This window comes from Cupressus sempervirens, chromosome 5, assembly GCF_028749045.1.
Source record: "Cupressus sempervirens isolate cs-2001-9-10 chromosome 5, ASM2874904v1, whole genome shotgun sequence".
Lineage (NCBI taxonomy): Eukaryota > Viridiplantae > Streptophyta > Pinopsida > Cupressales > Cupressaceae > Cupressus > Cupressus sempervirens.
The window spans coordinates 729186642-729208366 of NC_143122.1; positions in this window are offsets into that span (position 1 = coordinate 729186642).

Sequence of the window (21725 nt, forward strand, 5' to 3'; positions counted from 1 at the left end):
TTGAAAGGTTGTGGCTGCTGCCATATCTTTCCTACATCTCCTGCCATGTCAAATATCCCAAGAAAAAGAATGCCCTAACTCACTATGGATGTGGGGCTTCAAATCTCTGATACCATGTGAGAAATATTAAAATAAATTCACACCTTTTAATAATTTTCACTCTGCGCAAACTATTGTCGAGTTCCAAATTTACTTGACACCTTAATAAACCAAGTGGTAGGAGTGTAGATGAAGAACAACTCAGCAATAATAGATGCCTAGTGAACTCAGTAGCCACTACAAGGTGGAGCTTAGTAGTGTGATTACTAAGTGAACTCAGTAGCCACCAGAGAGAGGAGCTCGAAAGAAGAAAATGCCGAGTGAACTTGGCACTAACTATAAAGTTAAAAACTCAAATAAAGAGAGAACTGAGTGACAGACTTTCAATGTGAGTATTACCACCATTAAAAACAAGAGAACCCAAGGCTTAAAATATTCAACAATAAACTTCACAAATGCAATGAACAAGAAGCAATGGATTCATGTATGCTTGCTATTTAACTTTGATTGAAACTATTACAAAATCTAGGAGCATATGGATTCTACTAGAAAACCCTAAAATAACCCTAAAATTGGTAAAGCTTCAAACTTCATAAACTTTAAACTTTCAGCTCTAATGGCTACATACAATGGTGCCTAGAGAAAACACTGCTTCAAAGGACAAGCTCAACAAAATAATAAACTTACAGAATGATAGGTAGAAACACGTACAACCGCAGGCACAACAACAATTCCTTCTGTATCTGCAATTACTAATTTGCTGATCACTTCCTTTCCTCTTTTTGTGCTCTACAACTCTCTCATTTGCTCTTCTTCACCTTCACTCTGTCTATAGGTCGAAAGGAAAAGAAAATTCCTTTTTTTCCTTTGCCAAAAATGTTTTCCCCTTCGTTTGCAAATTTGAAAACTCACCTACTTGTAATAAATGTTGATTGTTAGAAATATTCAAGATGTGACAAGTTACTGAGAGGGGAGGGGTGAATCAGTAACTCTTAAAATTTTAAACAATAAAACTGCATACTGATATATTCACCATTCATCCAAGTAACCTACTGTAAGCATGAAACAAAATCATTTGCAACACTTGAACACACAGATTTGGTGACCCAGAAACCTTCCAAATAGAAAGTAAAACTGGGGTGGGGATGAAACCCACAAAGCTTCGTTACTGCAGTATGAAGTTGGCCGGTTAAGGCTTACAATGACCACTTTAGGTGATCTGCCCTGTTAGGAGCACAAAGGATTGCTAGATCCACCTTGTTAGAGGATTTACAAACATATAATAAAGTATGCACTCTATTAGGAGATTTACAAAAGACTGTTAAGTCTACCTTGTTAAAGGATTTAAAAACTGATTCACTTGTTAGAATGAAACAGTGGATCTGATTGCAACTGATTGCTGATAAGATCTGCTATGCTCTAATTCACCTTGATGTGATAGATAAAACTTTTCTCACTCCAAAACTTGACCTTGCTGAATATCTTCACAACTCAGCACACATACTTTTGCACGCATGTATTTCTTTCGCACTTTTCATTCATTTCCATTACCATTGCATTTGAATGATACAATACATTGCATATATATGTATACCATCCAAATAAACAATACATGCAAGGTTGGCCAAAACAGCAAGTGCAAATCTCTATACAAAGTCGGCCCAAGGTAAAAACTCGGGTTCACTGAACTGACTCGGTGTCCTTCTGATACTCGGTGTCCACTGCGTTACTCGGCATCGTCATGCACTCGGTAGAAGTGAAGGCACGGTCCATACTAAACACTTCGAGTAGTTCTAAACTCAGTAACCACTGGAGACTCGATAGAAGAGATGTCACTCGGTGAACACTTCTATCTGAACTGTAGCTCGGTGATCAAAGGAAACACTCGATAGAACCTTGTGACTCGGTGATAGTTAGTTTCCTTGATAACCGTCTGAGCTCGATAAAATTAATTTCCTTGATAACCTCAGGAGCTCGATTATCATGAAGTTCTCAGTCAATACTAAGTACATCTTCACTCGGTCAAAACTGATTCCTTTCTTTACCTCGAACACTCGGTAAATACTGGCTGCTTTGTTCACCTCGATCACTCGATAAACACTGACTTCTTTGTTCACCTCGATCACTCGGTAAACACTGACTGCTTTGTTCACCTCGATCACTCGGTAAACACTGACTTCTTTGTTCACCTCGATCACTCAGTAAACACTAAGAACTAGGTAAAGCTTGGCTTACAAAGGAATGTCCGGTGAGAGCTCGGTAGGCATTCAGAATCCAATAAGTGTTGTAACTAATGACAAAAATGTATCATAATGCCAACAATCTCCCCCTTTGGCATTAGTCACAAAAAACACTTATGAGACAAAATTTATCTGACATGCTGATGACTAATTCTGAATATACATAGCTTCGTTATATACAACTCCCCCATAGAATGTACATACAGTATTTACATGAGCTGTATATCTCTTCCTTTGTATAATTTCTCTGAAAACACTTATTCACCCATATTATACATATCCAACAATAATCTCCCCCTTTTTGACAATAATGCCAATGAATAAAAGAATATATATACTTATATAGAAACACCAAAATGAGAGATGAACTCTGAATGTACCTGAAGAATAAGCTGGAGAGTCTTATCCCAATTCTCTTGCAAAATTTTGCAGGTGGAAAGAGCTACTTGAACTTGAGCCGAAAGTTCAATCACATGGTCTACAATGGAGAAGTTATTATCATGGATTAATGTCTTTGAATGTGCAATGTGCTTCTGCATTGAATCCATGATGGGAAGGATCATGTTTTGGATATCTATCAATGTAGATCGGATCCTTGCCTCTTCTCTCAACAGTTTTGCCTACTTCTCTGACAAAAATTTGATCCTGAGGTGATGAGATGAGCTTGAACTGTGGTCAAGCTTCAAGTTCTGTGCGCTCACCTTCAGATCCTCATCAATTTTATTTAGTTTCTCTCTTATTTCCTTAGTGTACTTGGTAACATCACAAAGCTTAGCAAAAAGAGATGTTACATTATTAAAAGAATTTTCCATATCTTCCAAAACTGAGGTTAATGCAACCTGATTTATTGCAATGTTCTAGGCAATGTGCCCCAACACCTTATTATCAAATTTCTTTGCTGCACGCTCAATCAGCTTTTCTTGTCCGAAGGCATCTTCATTGAATTTATTAACTGCCTCTTCCAATTGAATCAAAATGTGTTGAGAAGTATCAACATCAACACCTATAGCCTCAGTAATTATGTTCTGGGCATCCTCAATTATCCTGTATTCCTTATCCCTTTCCGATCTTAACTGCATCTGAGTAGCCTTTTTCTCAATAAGTTGACTAGCATACCTCATTTCTTCAATGGTAGCATTATCAAATTCAATCTTTGGAATTACTATCTCTGTGTCCAAGTCAATGTCTTCAGGAATTTCCTTTGCAGTGATCATAAGTCTTAATGGTTGCTTTTGTTTGACTTCTGAGATGACTGGTTTGACCTTTGGAATAGACACAACAGTAGAGACAGAAGGACTAGCAGTAAAAACTGGGATGCTTGAGGGTTGAGTGCCAATAGGAGTATGTATAGGATCAAAAATTTGAGTACTAGCCAAAAATGGTGATACACTCGGTAATATAGTATCTAAGCTCACTGTGCCTGAAGTAGATGGTGAAAAAATTGTAGAATAAATTGGAGTAGTCAAAATTGGAGAACTTACAGCAATACCAACTGATGATGATGGAGTCAAGGAGGCCAACTCGGTAGATGAAGAGGGGTGCAGCTCGGTAGATGAAGTGGTAGTCACTTCTACTGATGATACCTGGAGCTAAGATATGGCAGGTGTAGATGGTAAATCTGGTGTAGATGAACCTGCTGAAGCTGACTCCAACCTTGATGATGTCACAGATTTAGCTGAGGAGTGAGGAAGGGATGCAATAACTACTGCTGCAATTTTTACCAGATCCTCCTTATCTTCCTCTTCAGCTTCTTCCTCTTTGTCTTCTTCCTCTTTCTCTTCCATCATTGCATGCAACTCTCCTGGTGTAACTGTGATGGATGGAGCACTATCTGATTCATCACTGCTGTTGCTGCTGTCATCATCCTTTATTTCTACTAGGTCTACACTGGGCTTATGTAGATGATAGATGTTTTTCCACATGTTTGTAGCATCATTTACAACATGCTCTATATCTTTGATCAAAATCAAACAAGTGTGGAATTTGATCATCATTTTACCTTCATAGGTTTTCAATTCAAATTTTACCTCTGCTCCAGTGAGACTAGGCTGAAGATTTTTCAGGGATTGCTCATATATATCTTTTACCATCTTTGTGGCTAACTCCCATCTTGACTGTACTCTCTCCAGTAGTACTTTAGAGATATGAGGAGCAATCTGGTCCGGGGAGTATTTCCATTTTCCCATTTTGTGAAGTACCAGTTCCTCAATCTGCATTTTCTCTGCATCAGTCCTTGTCTCAAATCTCAATGCCTTGAAATTTGTGATGCCAGCTCCTTCTTCCAATGATTTGAGCCTTTGCTCAAATGTAGGTGCATGCTTGACCAATACAGGTTCCTGAATACCTTTTCTTGTCCTCCGAGTAAATACTGCAGTAGGCTGCTTCTTGGGCTTGGTAATGATTACCTTTCCTTTCTTCTTTGTCAGTTGCTCTTCTTTTGGTTCTTCTTCTCCTACTTTTTCTTTTTCACTTTCTTTATCTTCACCTTTTCCCTCGGTGAGCATAAGAGGACCCATTGCAGTTTTCAGTTTGGCCACTTTCCTCTTACCTTTGTTGATGGCCTGTGGAATTTTGATTTCCAGTTCAATTCTGGCCTTTGCTTCATCATAAGTACCAAAAATCAGTTGCCTTGGGTCTACTCTCTCATTTACCAGTGCTTCAATGATATCCCTTGTTTCATCAATATTTACCTCATATGGAAGAGGTTTCACCCATGCAACTCGGGGTCTAACTGCCTATATGTACACCTTGTCACAGTCAACCATAAAACATACGTCATCTTTATATTCTTCAACAAGCCTAGGAGGAATTTTGAATCGGTTATTCATCCTCTCCTTAAAGTCTTCAAAATAGTTATCCATGATACTATCAAAATTTTCTCCCATCTCTGCTATAAATTCTTTAATCTGATACAAAATTGGAACATCTTTTCTCCATTCTACGGTTCCCTTTGATGGAAAGAATTTTTGTACATAAAATAGTAAACATATTAACAGAGATCCAAATTTATAGGGGTTATTCTTCGATGTCCTTATACTTTCCATGTTCTTGTTTAACTACTTCAACATTACTTCTGACAGATCAAACTCAAGATTCTTCTTTACAATTTTCAGGGCCAAATCCACAGCTTCACACGGTACACTATTTAACCTACTGGAACTATATAACTTATATGCAATAATATGTATGCCAAATCTTAGTTCTAGATCTATTACAGTGTTAACCTTCAAACCTCTACCGTCCCACTCGGCTAGGGTTTGCCTCTGTAACTCATCCCGTCCTAGGGTTTTGGTGGTTTTGGCTTTGCTGAGTATCGAGAGACCCGTGATTTTGTGAATCATCTTCTTGGTTATCAAAACGAGTTGTTCCAACCATAATTGACCGTTATGCACTCGACTCAAGATATACCTAATCCATTTGGTTTGGAAGTTTCTAGGCATATGCGCGATGTGAGTCAAACCTTTAGTTTCCAAATGCTTGTGCTCAATTTTGAGAGAACCATTTACACATAACTCCGCTAGGGCATTATCCATGTCCAATGTCCCTATTTCTTGAATAGCACACTTAAAATGAGTGTGAATGTCGTTCACGAGGAGTACCTTGGGTGGAATCTGTAATTGAGCTCCATTGGGATCAAGCGATTCAGCGATGGCAGGAACGAGCTTGAACGAAGGTGCCTTCCATTCCGTTCCCTTCACAAGCATTTCGGAACCCTTCTTTGCCTTGCTGCTGCTGGTGCTTGCGGATGCTATTACTTCTCGGTGAGTGAAAAGGTTTCGTAAGAATACTTCGCTGGAAAATCTCTTCAAATCGCTTGAACTCGCTTGAAAGCCCTTTTTCTTCTGTGTAAATCTCGAATTCGCGGTGAAAAATGAGGTCAAAATCTGCCCTTTTGATGAAAAATTTTCCATTAATGTTCAGTACGGAGGTAGCTGCGATCGACAGACTGTCATCCACTAGCTCGGCTTAAACTTCGCAACTCGGTGACCAAAAGAAAATAGGTTAAACCAACCTTAACTCTGTAAGAGATGAACCAACCATGCTTGGTAAGTGCAACTTGGTGAAAGAAGCCTTATTGCACCCGACTGAGCTCGGTAAGGTCATGTACCGACCATGATCCTGATGTATCTGAAATACTGATTTGATCATATTTTCATTCTAGGACTGCTTAGGATATTTCTTTGTAGATACAGTCCTGGTCTTATCTTGATGAGTCTTAATTGGAAATGGTAGAGTCACTCACTTCTTGAGTGACCATTCCATCACTTGAATTATCTGGCTCGGTAGACTTAGGAATCCATTGCTGCTTCATTTGCTTCCGAATATTGTCTACTTTTATTTTCTTCTCATCCTCGACTTTCTTTATGTTCATGCAGTTTTTAGATATATGACCAAGTTCTGTACATGTATAACATCTTATAGTGGTATCCCTTTTCCTTAGGTGATGCCTTGCACAGTTTATGCCAGTATGACCATATTCTCCACAATAATGACATCTGCACCAAGTGTTGTAGTCCCAACCAAATATTGCTTTGACAAGTTGTTCAGCTGGATTAAATGATTTGGATTTGCATTGTGATGTGTTATGACCTTGCTTTTGGCATTTGTGACATTTACCTTCAAATTTTGGTTTCTCTTTGCATTCATTGGCTTTGTGTCCATGCTGATTGCAATTGTAGCACTTTCCATTAAATTTGCCTTTTCCATTGCTCCAACATCTGTTAGATGTATGACTTAACTTACCACAGTGGCTACAAGTAGGTCTTTGATTCTTTTGAGTACCCTGTTTGGAGGATTCACCTTCTACCTTGTATCTAAGGCTTGCCTTACCATTTTGTTTATGAAAATTTTCTTCATTTTGCAGATTCAATTGATCCATGTCCTTTTGAGATTTTACCATTCTCTCATTGACTTTTTTTTCAGAGATTAGATCACTTTGTAAGCTTGCATTGATTTTCCTTTCAGTAATTAAGTCATTTCTCAAATTCTCATTCTCAGATCTTAGATTCATAATTTCTTCATTTGCATTAGATAATTGAGTTACAAGATTTTCAAGCTGAGAGGATTGATTATTCCTTACCTCTAAGTCTTCAACAGCCTTGTTTCTTTGCTCCAAGATTTCACATAGCCTAATGGACTGGATTCCTTGTTCCCTTTTGAGCTTTCTTACTTCTTCCTGCAGAGATCCATTCTTTTATAAAAGTTCTTTGATTGCTTTGTCAGCTTCATCTGAACTACTTGATGGTGAGAGATCTTCAATCTTTTCTTCAACATACTGATGGTCATTCATTTGCCTTGCAAGTTCTTTTCTTCTTTTCAAGGATTGTGAAAGATGCTCTTTTGCTTCATTGAGTTGAGCCATGGCCATTTCCAGATCTAGATTTTCATTCTCAATAGTTTTCTCAAGTCTGAATATCTCCATTGTCCTTGATCTTTGCTCAAGCTGTGAAACTTTTATGTTGAGAACCTTATTGCTCTGATACCAATTGTTGGAAATATTCAAGATGTGACAAGTTACTGAGAGGGGAGGGGTGAATCAGTAACTCTTAAAATTTTAAACAATAAAACTGCATACTGATATATTCACCATTCATCCAAGTAACCTACTGTAAGCATGAAACAAAATCATTTGCAACACTTGAACACACAGATTTGATGACCCAGAAACCTTCCAAATAGAAAGTAAAACTGGGGTGGGGATGAAACCCACAAAGCTTCGTTACTGCAGTATGAAGTTGGCCAGTTAAGGCTTACAATGACCACTTCTGGTGATCTGCCCTATTAGGAGCACAAAGGATTGCTAGATCCACCTTGTTAGAGGATTTACAAACATACAATAAAGTATGCACTCTGTTAGGAGATTTACAAAAGACTGTTAAGTCTACCTTGTTAAAGGATTTAAAAACTAATTCACCTGTTAGAATGAAACAGTGGATCTGATTGCAACTGATTGCTGATAAGCTCCGCTATGCTCTGATTCACCTTGATGTGATAGATAAAACTTTTCTGCTCCAAAACTTGACCTTGCTGAATACCTTCACAACTCAGCACACATACTTTCGCACGCATGTATTTCTTTCGCACTTTTCATTCATTTCCATTACCATTGCATTTGAATGATACAATACATTGCATATATATATACCATCCAAATAAACAATACATGCAAGGTCAGCCAAAACAACAAGTGCAAATCTCTATACAAAGTCGGCCCAAGGTAAAAACTCGGGTTCACTGAACTGACTCAGTGTCCTTTTGATACTCGGCGTCCACTGCGTTACTCGGCATCGTCATGCACTCGATAGAAGTGAAGGCACGGTCCATACTAAACACTTCGAGTAGTTCTAAACTCGGTAACCACTGGAGACTCGGTAGAAGAGATGTCACTCGGTGAACACTTCTATCTGAACTGTAGCTCGGTGATCAAAGGAAACACTCGATAGAACCTTGTGACTCGGTGATAGTTAGTTTCCTTGATAACCGTCTGAGCTCGGTAAAATTAATTTCCTTGATAACCTCAGGAGCTCGGTTATCACGAAGTTCTTGGTCAATACTAAGTACATCTTCACTTGGTCAAAACTGATTCCTTTCTTTACCTCGAACACTCGGTAAACACTGGCTGCTTTGTTCACCTCGATCACTCGGTAAACGCTGACTTCTTTGTTCACCTCGATCACTCGGTAAACATTGACTACTTTGTTCACCTCGATCACTCGGTAAACACTGACTTCTTTGTTCACCTCGATCACTCGGTAAACACTGAGAACTAGGTAAAGCTTGGCTTACAAAGGAATGTCCGGTGAGAGCTCGGTAGGCATTCAGAATCCAATAAGTGTTGTAACTAATGACAAAAATGTATCATAATGCCAACATTGATGACTATTGTGTAGGTCATTAGGGATGGTAGGTGGGTGTTTGGCTCCAGGGACAAACATTAACTACATTTAATATTTCAACAATATCCTCTACCATAATTCTACTCACAATTAGGAGGATCGATGAAATTCAGTTTGCATAGTTTAATTGTTTCAGTGGTGCAACACATGAAAAGAAGGCGCAGTCAGAGATGTTTGTATCACTACTATTGAGAATGGCGCACAGGTATGTTTGCCTCCTTCCATAAGAAATTATACGATATGTTTTATAGAGAGAATTTAGTTGCTTGGACATTTTTATAGTTGATCAATTTGATTTTATTTTTATTTTTATTTTTTCAAGTTGCATTATTAACATCCAAACAATAGGCTTCTCTTCATTGTTATTGAATAATCTATACCTCCCAATGTACAAATAAATGGAATGAATTCACTAATAAGTTTTACTAGCTAATAGAAAATGCTTAAGGGAGAACTTTAAACCAAATCCTATAGATATTCTTTGGATCATTTTGAAAAGAAGTGTGACGAGGAGATCTATGAATTGCACAAGTGATATGTTTTCTCTTGAAAGGCTTTATGTATCAAAGATAAGATGGTTGCTAAGAAGACTAATGTAGAGAAATATCAGGTTAAACAAATAATTATTATGCATGATCAAAAGGCATCTAGAGGGAGAGAGAATAATAATATTCAAGAAGGAGCAATGTTTTCTTATTGGTGGATTGTAATGCAACAAACCATACCAAGTTGTTGATCATATCCTCTATCTTGATCATATCCTCTATCTGAGTAAGAGAAATTTCCATGCTTGAAGACTGGATATAGTCCAAATTAACTAGATTAACCACTATAAACTCTGTGTCTACTCTTGCATCTTTTGATTCAGTTTTACTTTATTTTCAATATCTTTTATTTATCTCAACTCGTACAAATTGCACCACAAATTAAAATTCCAAATTGAGCCACCATTATTTAATTTTGTATACAAAAAGAGATCATTGGAAGAAATTTAGCTAAAAATTAAAGAGTTCAAGGGATTCAAAGTAGCATTTGGAAATGGTTCAATAGACTATTGTACCTCTATTGTACCCCAATTGGAAATTAACCTAGGAGAACACACTGTAAAAAGGAACTTTTATATAACAAATATCCAAAATGATATTATCTTAGGAATGCCATGGATAAACTCAAGGGTAGTTCATAATGGATAGTCCTAATTCAAAAATATGCTTCAAACATGAATGGAATGAAATTACACTTAAAGGGTTACTAGACTCTTCTCCAAAGGTAGTCTCTTGTAAGAAATGACAAAAATACTTAGTCATAACCAAGATGAATAGATTGCACAATGTTTAGTAATGGACAAATCAAATCCACAAGGATAAAAGGTTCATATAGATATCAAACTAATATTGAAAAGGTACAAAAGGGTTTTTGATGAAATTCCTATTGGACTTCCCTTGAAAAGAGGGTTTGAACACTCTATAGAACTAGAAGAAGGGGTCAAACCAGTGTTTAAAACTCCATATCGACACCCTAGGAAGTTTAAAGAAGAAATAGAAAAGACAATTCAAGAATTACTAAAAATGGGCCATATTCAACCTAGAAATAACACCTTTGCTTCTCCTGTAAAATATTAGTAAAAAAGAAAGATGGTACCATGAGGATGTGCATAGACTACAGGGCCCTAAATAAGTAAACCATAAAGAATAGGCATCCCATATCAAGGATTGAAGAATTAATGGATGAATTGCATGAAGCATGCTACTACTCAAAAATTGATCTAAGGTATGGGTATCACCATATAAGAATGAAGAAGGAAGACATTAAAAAGACTAATTTTAGCTGCCATTATGAGCATTTTGAATTTCTAGATATTCCATTCGGTCTCACGAATGCACCAACAACCTCTCAATCACATATGAACCACATCTTTCAGCAACAACTAAGAAAATTTCTACTCATATTTTTTGATGATATAATTATTTATTGTAGTACATGGGAAGAACATTTGAGACATATTTAAGAGGTTCTAAACATCTTGGATACAGAGTCATTATATGCCAAAATGTCAAAAAGTGAATTCAAATTAGAAGAGATTATATACTTGGCACACAAAATTAGTTCAAAGGAGTAAGTGTGAATGAAAAAAAATCAAAGATACCAAGGAGTGGCCAAGACCCACAATCCTAACCCATCTAAGGAGGTTTATTGGGCTATGTAGCTACTATAGACATTTTTTGAAAGGATTTTTGAAAATTGCATCACCCCTCACTAATTTAACAAAAAAATGAGTATTCTCATGGAATGACATATCCAATTGAAAAACTCAAAGAAAATGTGTGTACTTGCCTTGTCCTAGCCATTCCAAAATTTAGTAGACCTTTTGAACTACGATGTGATGCATTAGGAGAAGAAATTAAAGCAGTACTTATGTAAGGAAGACACCAAATAGCCTTTGCAAGTCATAAGCTCACTGAAGTGGAAAAACATTACTCAGTATATGATAAAGAGATGTTAGCCATCATGCATGCCCTAGAAAAGTAACAAAAGTATTTAGTTTTTGGAAGATTCATTGTAAAAATAGATCATAATAGCCTAAGATTCTTCTTAAATCAAAAGGATCTTAATGATCGCTAACAAAAGTGGGTTAGCAGAATCCAAGCTTATGATTTTGATATAGAAAATGTTAAGGGCATTAATAATGAGGTTGTGGATACCCTCTTGAGAAGATCCCATATCAATAATATCAATAACATAACTAAGGACTAGAAGGAAGACATTATAGAAAAATACGCAAAGGATCCTTAGACATAAGAAATATTAAAAGGAAAATCACCTAATGAAGATTTCAAAGTATGGGATAGCTTGATCCTCTACAAAGGAAGGGTATATTTAGCCCCACAATCGAAGATTAAAAGAAAAATTTTTAAATAATACCATGACAATTCATTAGCAGGTCATCAAGGACACTACAAAATATACAAGCAGAATAGAGAGAAATATTCTTGGAAGGGTTAAAGAAAGATGTATTAAAATATGTACAAGAATGTATAACATATGAATGGAAGAAAGTAAAATTGTAACACCCTACAGGGTTACTAGAACTATTACCCATTCAAAATAAAAAATGAGAAAGCATATCAATGGATTTCATAACAGGACTTCCAAAGATCCAAGGAAAAGAAAACATATTTGTTGTCATAGATAGACTTACAAAATATGCACATTTTTTTTTCCATCTCAAGGAAATAAAAAACACACCACCTAGCTGAATTATTCTTTAAAGATATATTTAGACTCCATGTACTCCCTCAAAATATTATAAGTGATAGAGACATCAAGTTTCTCAATATGGTCTACCAAGAAATATTCTATTTAGTAGGCACAACCCCGACTCCTAGCACAAGTTATCATCCTCAGACTGATGGATAGACAAAAATTATCAATAAATGATTAGAAGGATACTTTAGGAACCATGTTACTAGACATCAAAGAACTTGGATTAAGTGGTTTCATTTAGGAGAATATTATTTCAATACTACTCACCATATGCCAATAGGAATGAGCCCCTTTAAAATACTCTATGGATATGAAGTTACATCTTTTGGGAACCTCATAATACAAGAAATTTTAGTACCAGGAGCATAATATTTTGTTAAATAGATTATTGGCATCATCAAAACCCTAAAAGAAAACTTCCATGAAGCACAAAATCAACAAAAGCTTTATGTAGATAAGAAATGAATTGAAAGAACATTTATAGCTTTGGATCTAGTATTCTTACGATTATAACCATACAAACAAACATCAATCAAGAAAAATGGTGTTGAGAAGTTGAAGCCATGATTCTACAAATCATATAAAGTACTGTAAAGGATTGACGAAGTAGCATATGAGCTCAAACTTCCCCAAGATAGTAAGATACATAACACATTCCTTGTTTCCCTTCTCAAAAAAGCTTTAGGAAAAAGAGTAACTCCATGTGAAGAGTTACCCCCCTTGGATGATGAAGGTCAACTCATTCTAATACCAAAAGTTATTCTAGACACCTTTGAGAAAAGAATGAGGAATAGAACCATTATTGAATTCCTAGTTAAGTAGAAGAACCTACTTGAAGAAGATGCTACATGGGAAAATAAAGAAATGACTAAGTTGCTTGAGGACAAGAAAATTTGAGAAGGAAGGACTAAAATGAGCCTTGATTAAATAAAATATTACCAAATCTTTGTAATTATAATATATCTTATAAAGATACATTATAATATATCTTATAAAAATACATTATAATATATCTTATAGAGATCTTTGTAGAGGAGATTTTTTTGTAGAGATGATATTATATAATATTTCTTATATCTTTGCATTATAATTACAAGGTCACCCATTATTATAAAAGACTATGAAATTAATGATGAGTCATGATGTAGAATCTAGAATACTATAATATATGAATTCATTTAATTAAAAACCTAATTACTAAATCCAAATTTAAAAACCACAACTCCCTATGAAGAGTCACATCACTTATGATTTGAGCATATAAAATATGGTGGATGAGAGGATAGTGAAACAAAATTAGAAGAGGCAATCAAGGAGGAGGTTGTGCACATTCTAGACATATATTAGGGAGAGTTCACACCAACCATCCACTAGGCCATACACAACCTAGACACATTTCAGAGATCACACTCAATCATTGATTTCTTATAAAGTCATTAAAGGAATTAAAAATAAAAATTAAAAGGAGGCTTTATATTTAATTAATTTAATTAATTATTGTATTACAAGGGAGAAGCTTCTAGAGTGTGTATTAATTATTGGAAAGGAGGAAGCCTCTAGTAATTTAATTTTCTAGAAGCACAATTAATTATTGTATTGCAAGGGAGGAGTTTCTAGAGAGTACATTAATTATTGGAAGGAAGAAGCTTCTAGTACTTGCAATTAATTAATGTTTTAGTTCCTTCTAAAAGGGTGAAGGAAAAGGACAAATAGGGGTGAGAGTCTCATAGTTTAGCATTGAATGATGGTGAATTGTATTTGATAGTAACTTGGATGTACAATTATATTCTTGGCATTAGAGGACGTTAATCATCTCTTGTGACATTCTAGATGTCATTCCCTTTGAGTTTGGCCTTTGGAATACATTGCTTTGTACTTGATCTCATGATTTTGAGAACTAATATTATTTCAGCAGCAGTTCAATCATCAATTTGCATAAATTCCTTCTTGTTCATGTTATGTGGATTGAAATCTATGCAAGGACATTAAAATTGCTTTCAACAGTTGGTTCAATTTTTGGGCATTTCCAGGGTGCCCATTATAGAGGTATCAGAGCTTTCTTGTAAAGTGTTTCATGAAGTTATAACTGGTAGGTGCCCATTACAGTGGTATTAGATCCCATTATAGTGGTATCAGAGTTGCCCATTACAGTTGTATCAGAGTGGAAGTCCTGTCATCCTGTGAAGGTCATATAGGGAATATGGGATAGTTGGATAGAGGAAAAAGTGTTTCACAAAATGTATATTGGTCCATATTAGGATGTGATGTTCAAACGATTACGAGGTACATTAGAAGAGAGGCAATGTATGCAATAGGAATAGAATAAGCGAATGGATATCATGCAATAGGAGCATAATAGGCAAATGGATATGATGTTGCAGCTTATGGCTAGATAGATGGGCATCAATATTGAAGATTTATATGTTACTCTAGTGCAAGAGGTAGTTGATTACTCAAGTAGGATCAAGGCATGTATAGAGCCACCTGACTACAATGTTGGTGATGTGGGTGTTTCAACAAAGTCAATAGATGTGGGTTTGCGCTCTAGTATTATTGATTCAAAATTTGGTGTTGAGTCATGTGTGCAGAGTTAGGAGTCCACATATGAAGTTTTGTCAAGAGATGGTGATGCAACAATAGTGGGATTAGGAGAATGAGAGGATATTGTCATATTAGCAGCCACTTATGTGGCAGTTGTACCTTCCAACAAGGAGTTTAGTAGCATGCAAGTAGTTTTTGATGTGTGTTCTAATGATGTTGCACATGTTGATTATGAGTGTTCATCAACTACAAATTTGGTCCAATTTTCTTGTGTAGTAGTTAGTGTTGTTCCTATGGCCACATATTTCAATGCAGCTATACCTATTGTTGATATAGTTAGCATGAGTGCATATGGTTCGCTTGTCATTACATCTTCTTCAATGCAAGTTGGTGATGGTGATTCCAGTCAAATATATATTATGTGGGTGGATACAAAGAAGAAAAGGTTACAAAGATGATGTTGGTTTTTAGTTGGTTTAGTGTCCATAGAGATGTCACATACTACTTCATTTGGGATTCGGGTGGAGGTTAGAGTTCATTGTATTGCTAGATTGCTTGAAGACAAGCAATTTCAAGAAGGGCAGACTGTAATGTCCCCACTTTAAAAACATAATACATCCATCCTTCTTTGAAAACCTTTAATAGGTTAGCTAAATGAGTTAGACCCTTCAGTACTAGGTACTTGAAATCTTCCTTCAACTCTCTATTCTCATCACACATTTTTAGATATTCCTTCTTGATCTCTGCATCTCCTAGCTCTATAATTTTACATTATACAAATATATTGATATCTTCTATTAGTATCACTATGGGAGGAATTGATGATAGGGCACTACCTTTTTCAACTTCTACTACCTTGAAAGGATAGAGAATTGGTCTAAATAAGTATTTACTTATTATACTTTACTTAATTTTACTTAGGTGAATGGATTATTTTATTATTTCCTAGGTGAGACACTTAGGAGTTTCCATATTCTTATGAGTTGTCATGTTGACAACACTAGAGTAAACAACTCTAATTTAGTACATGGTGTCTACAACACTAGAGTTTGCATAATAAATTGAATTGTTATTGTAGAAAACATAGTTATTTGCACTCCTATTCTAGTACATGGTTTCTACAACAGAATTTTGCGTGCTACACCTTTGTAGGCTTATCCTCTCATCATCACACTTACTCTTGTGCTTAATGAAGGGGAACCCACACTTGGTGGACATGTGCCTAGTTGTATGACCTATCATGTTGCTAACTTCAAGGCATTCTAGTAGCATTCTAGATGCCTCTATATATAGGAACTCCTAGTATACTTTCACATTGAATTGAATACTATATTATTATTCTGATCATACTCTTCTAGTCTATTCTTGTGCTTGTGCTTGAGTTCTTTGACTTTGGGTGAATTTTCCCTAAGGAAAATTCATACATGGTATCAGAGCTTGGAGAATTTATCTTCACATAGCCATTTGAGACCATCTTGTTGCTTCAACACCTCAACCCAAATCTGGAGTATCACAATAATTGGGAGTATCTAGAACCAAAAATAGACCTCACCATTGCATCTAGAACATAGATTTGGTGAAAATTAGTGATAAATTCTCCTATGTTGGGCCAAAGTCAATTTTGAGGCATTTTTTTTTTGTAAATCTACACCCAAAGGCCCGATTTGCAACTCGAGTATGATCATTATTTAGATCTACAATTTTATTTTTAGATCAAATTTATTTTCTCTATGATTTTAGTTTTTTATTTAGCCCATTAGGGCTGCAGGGAATTTGATCTTCAAAATCCACTAGCATTCAATCTACATAAGATAGATGTTGCAGCACTGAGGTTGCAAACCCTTAAGTCTATGGCAAGTTGCATGATACAAGTCAAGTCTCTTGATCCTACACATGAAGTTGAAGCTATAAGTAGTGCCAATCACATACTTAATAGGTCTCCTTATAATGCCTTAGATGGGAAGACTCCTTTTGAGGCATGGTGCGACAAAAAACTAGTTGTGAAACAATTTAGAGTCTTTGGTTGTCTAGCATGGGCAAACATATCTTCCAGGAATGTAAGGCACCACCACCAAGGCCTTGTACTTTCATCGGACATGAAGAGAGTGTTAAGGCATATAGACTTATGGATCCTAAGACACATGAGATTTTCATCGAGAGGAATGTTCACTTTGAGGAAAGTTCACCCAGATTATCCTCCAATCCTCTTTGCACTTCATACATTGTGGAAATTGATAATGACAGTAGTGATATTGATTCAACTAATTCAAATATGTGGGATCCTATTGACAGTTGCAGTCCATAGTCACAACATTGACACATTTCACATGCATATATTACTATAGTGATAGGTCCAACACAACATGGTACACCTTGTCTTCTAGCTCTAGCAATAGGGGATGACTACATAGCATATATTTTAGGTTTTTTTTTGGAGTCATACATAGAAGACTTTTGGGGGCATCATCGATGATATACATCTTCTTTTTTATGATGTTGATCCTTCTTTAGTTGTTGTGAGGGCTCACTCTAACCCTCTTTTTCATTCTCTACATGATTAGTCTTCACAAGTTAATATGATTGTGGATCCTTATGTACAATAGTTGTAGGAGGTCTCTTTATCATTTGAGGAAATTGTTGGTTCTTTGGGACAGGTTCTACATCTATCCTTGCCGGATCTACACTCATTGTTTTTAGCAATCTTGGAAGGGGCGACCATCAGCATAATTATATGGTCCCCCTTCTTACCATCTCTTCCCCCTATGTACTATCTCTACTATTAAATGAACCTAATGATATTATATATATATATATATATATATATATAATATAAATGTAAAGACAGTATAATTATATAAACATTTTTAAACTTTTCATTACATAATTCTAAAAAATAATTTTTTACAAATAAAACATATAACCTTTTAGAAAGTTTTATTGATTTTCTAAGAGATATATTTATTATATAAATAAACATTTTTCCATTTTGTAAAGTTACAGAAGATGAGTTGTAATGGCATTAAATTTTACTAAAGTAAATGTAGATTATAATATTTCTAATAACTGTACGCGTAATTCCAATTATAAACCTTATTGACCATTAACATAACTATAATTTGATTCTAATATAAAGTATGACCCCTTAATATTAAAAATATATTATATTAGTTTTAAAAATTTAATATTTGTGTTAAATATTTTTAATACATAATTATATTACAATATTAAATTAAATATTGTCAAAAAGTTAATTCCACTTTCTGAATCAGACATTATAAGAATGAAATCTATTAATCCAATATGAAGAGAAATAAAAGAATGTTCATTTTAACAAATTAAAACATGATTGTTTGAATAATATTACCTTTGTCAAAGTTTATTCAACTTTCTAAATTGAACATTATATGACTGAAATATATTAATCAATTCTCCAATTCAAATAAAAGAATAAACTTTTAATATAAAATATTTTATAGAGATACATATTTTTTTTAACGTAAGATCACTACATCTAATTTGAAAAATATCTCATTTTTCACTTACTATTTTTTTATTAAAATAAAAAATTAACTTTAGTAGATACAATATAATATAATTTAATATTTTCTATCATGCTTAAGAAAGAATATTGGACTATTTGCAACTTCAAGATTATAACCTCTGGCTTGGAACTCTGAGGCTAACCTAGATGAGGTTGTTTCCCTCTTGGCCCCCAGATGGGTCCTTGTTAAGCATATTCCTCCCTTTTTATGGCAATTTGTTCCTCAACTCATTGAGCCCCTTGGAAAATTTGTACACATGGATCTCTCGATTCAGCTGGTCCCCCATCTAGATGCTAGGGTTCTTATTGCTTTGAAACCTAGTCATGATTTACCTAAAGAGCTCACCATTACTATTGCCAGTGAAGAGGTTTCCTATCCTATCGAAACCCTAGGAGGTTTGATCACATTTTTTTTGTGCAGAAAAGAAGGGCATCTTAGGAAAGACTACCCCATTATTAGAAATAAAATTCCTAAAAACTCTAATCCTGTTAATATCCCTACCTCTACCCAATTGTTTCTCTCTTCGTCTATTAAAACCAACCCTTTTCCTTCTCATTATGCCTCCTTGCAATATTTCCCTTCTTCTCTGTCAACACCATCCTCTCAAAATGCAACTACTACTAGCATCATGGACACTGATGGTTTTCAAACTGTAACTAAAAAGAGGAAAAAATGATCAAATACAAATAATTTGGCCCTAAATTTGCCTATCTTCCCCCCTGCTCCAGTGGTTAAATCAAATGTTAATGACTCTACTAAGCTTTTCGTCCCCTTCTCTTCTTCTTTGAAAACCCCCACCAAACTCTTAACCTTAGGACCGAAACTCCTAGTTAAAAATTTTCAAGAGATATCTAATGAGTTTTTTGTTGAAATTATACTAGAAATCCCATCCTTAGCTAATAAATAGCCTTCGATGTTGGATATTGCCTCTCCTTCTCTATTTGATAGTGAGGATGTCCTCACTATGAAGAGGAAAGGGAGACCTCTTGGTTCAAAAAAAAACAAGAATAATAAAAAATAGAACCACACATTCTCTGGTGATGTCTCACCTATGAAAGACATTGTGGGTGCTAAGGCGTCAACTCTCAAATTCCCTCTCAATGAATTGTGTTTCATTGAATATTAGAGGACTTGAATATCCTGATAGAAAGTTTGTGGTTAAATTTTATCTTAGTTATAGAAACAATATTGACATGATCATGTTGAAAGAAATTAAATCTACTAGGTTCAATCTTAAATCCAATCTCAACTTTATTTGGAAAGATGCTATCAAATTCTCCACTAATCATCCTCAAGGAAGAGGAGGAGTGATGATTTTAGTTAGCCTTGATTGGGGACCTAGAATTAAGAGTTTTGGTATCTCTCCCTACAATAGAGCTATTTGGTTGATCTTTAATTAGAATGATTTGGAGTTTGGTATATGCTCTATTTAGGCTACCAATGAATATACTAAAAGGATTATGTTTTGGTCTTGCCTCAGCTTGCTTCCAAATATCCCTTGGATGTTTGCAGGTGACTTTAATATGATAGAAGATCAAGAAGATAAAATGGGAGGTCTTCCCTTTTCCTGGAAAGATTAGGAAAAAACTTGCCTAGAATAATTTTAAATTTGTTAAATCTCTTTTTGATCCGTTAAGTGGGAACAAGAACAATAATCTTGGGCTTTGTATACTTGGTGCAATTTTTAGAAAGGTCAGTCTATAATCTATTCTAGGATGAATTGTTTTTACCCTAACACTAATTTTTTCATTGTGCTTCTAGACAAGCATAATAACCTTGTGCTTGTCTCCCCTACCACTCTATCATATCATTTCCCTATATCTATGTTAGTTAATTTTGATTGCTCCCCTATTTTTAGAAATCATTTTAACCATAAATTTATCCTTAATAATAATCTTTTGGAAGATGAAGATATCCTTATTTCTATTTCTATTATAAGACTCATTAATGAGTCTAATCATCCCCACTTATCTTATATTAGTAGCTGGAACTTGGATATTTCTGCTTGGTAGAATTTATTAAGGACTGCTAGTCAAAAGAAGGCCAACAACTATAGATATAAGGAGTCCTAGCTTAACAATAATCTTTATAATGCTAAAATAGCTATCCAAAACAATTCTGATGACCCTTATCTTTTTCATAAACTTTCTAATGCTAAGAATGCTCTTAGAAAACACCAACATCAAAAAGCTCTGGGAGCTAGAATTCGATCAAGAGCCCATTGGTTACAATTTGGAGATAGAGGTAGAAATTTTTTCTTCAACCTTATTAAGAAAAAATAAGCTAAGGACACTATTGATAAGCTTCTCATTAAAAATCAACTAACTAAAAATATAGAATTTATTAAGGAAGAGTTTTCTTAGTTTTATGAAGATTTGTTCACTTCTAAAGACTCTTAGGATGCTAGGGCTCTTAGAGATCAATGTAGGAATATTATCCCCAAAAGGATTTTGGATCATGATGCCTCCATCCTTGAGTAGCCCATATCTCTTGAGGAAATTGAAAAATCCATCAACTCCCTTAATAATGATAAAGCCCCTAGACTTGACAGGTTTCTTGTGGAATTCTACAAAGCTAACAAAAAATGGATTTGTAAAGTTTTAATTAACAAATACAATGAAGCCATTGATACTGGAACTCTGGGTAGAGATATTAATTCTAGAATTATCAAAACCATCCCCAAGGAGGGTGATACATCCCTTATTAAGAATTGGAGACCCATAATTCTTTTAAATGTTTCTTACAAAATTCTGGCTAAGATTATGTCTTGTAGGCTGGAAACCATTCTTCCTAAATTCATTTGTCCTACCCAAATTGGCTTTGTGAAGGGTAGACATATCTAAGAAAATTTGATTACTTGTTGGCAAGCTCTTAATTAGGCCAAGCATATTGATCAAAATGTTTCTATGTTTTTTCTAGACTTTGAAAAGGCTTATGATAGAATTGAATGGAATTTTATCAATATGATCCTTGATGCTTTTGGTTTCCCCTCTTTCTTTTGTGGCATTTTTAAAATGTTTCTCAAAGAAGCTCATACTCAAGTCAATGTTAATGGATATTTTTGAGCCCCTTTCCCTTTGGGAAGATCGATTAGACAAGGCTATCCACTTGCCCAAGCCCTTTTTATTATTGTCTCTAACGCTCTCTTCTATGTTCTTAGGGAGAACACTTTATCCCCTATAGTTAAAGGCATCACCCTTCTT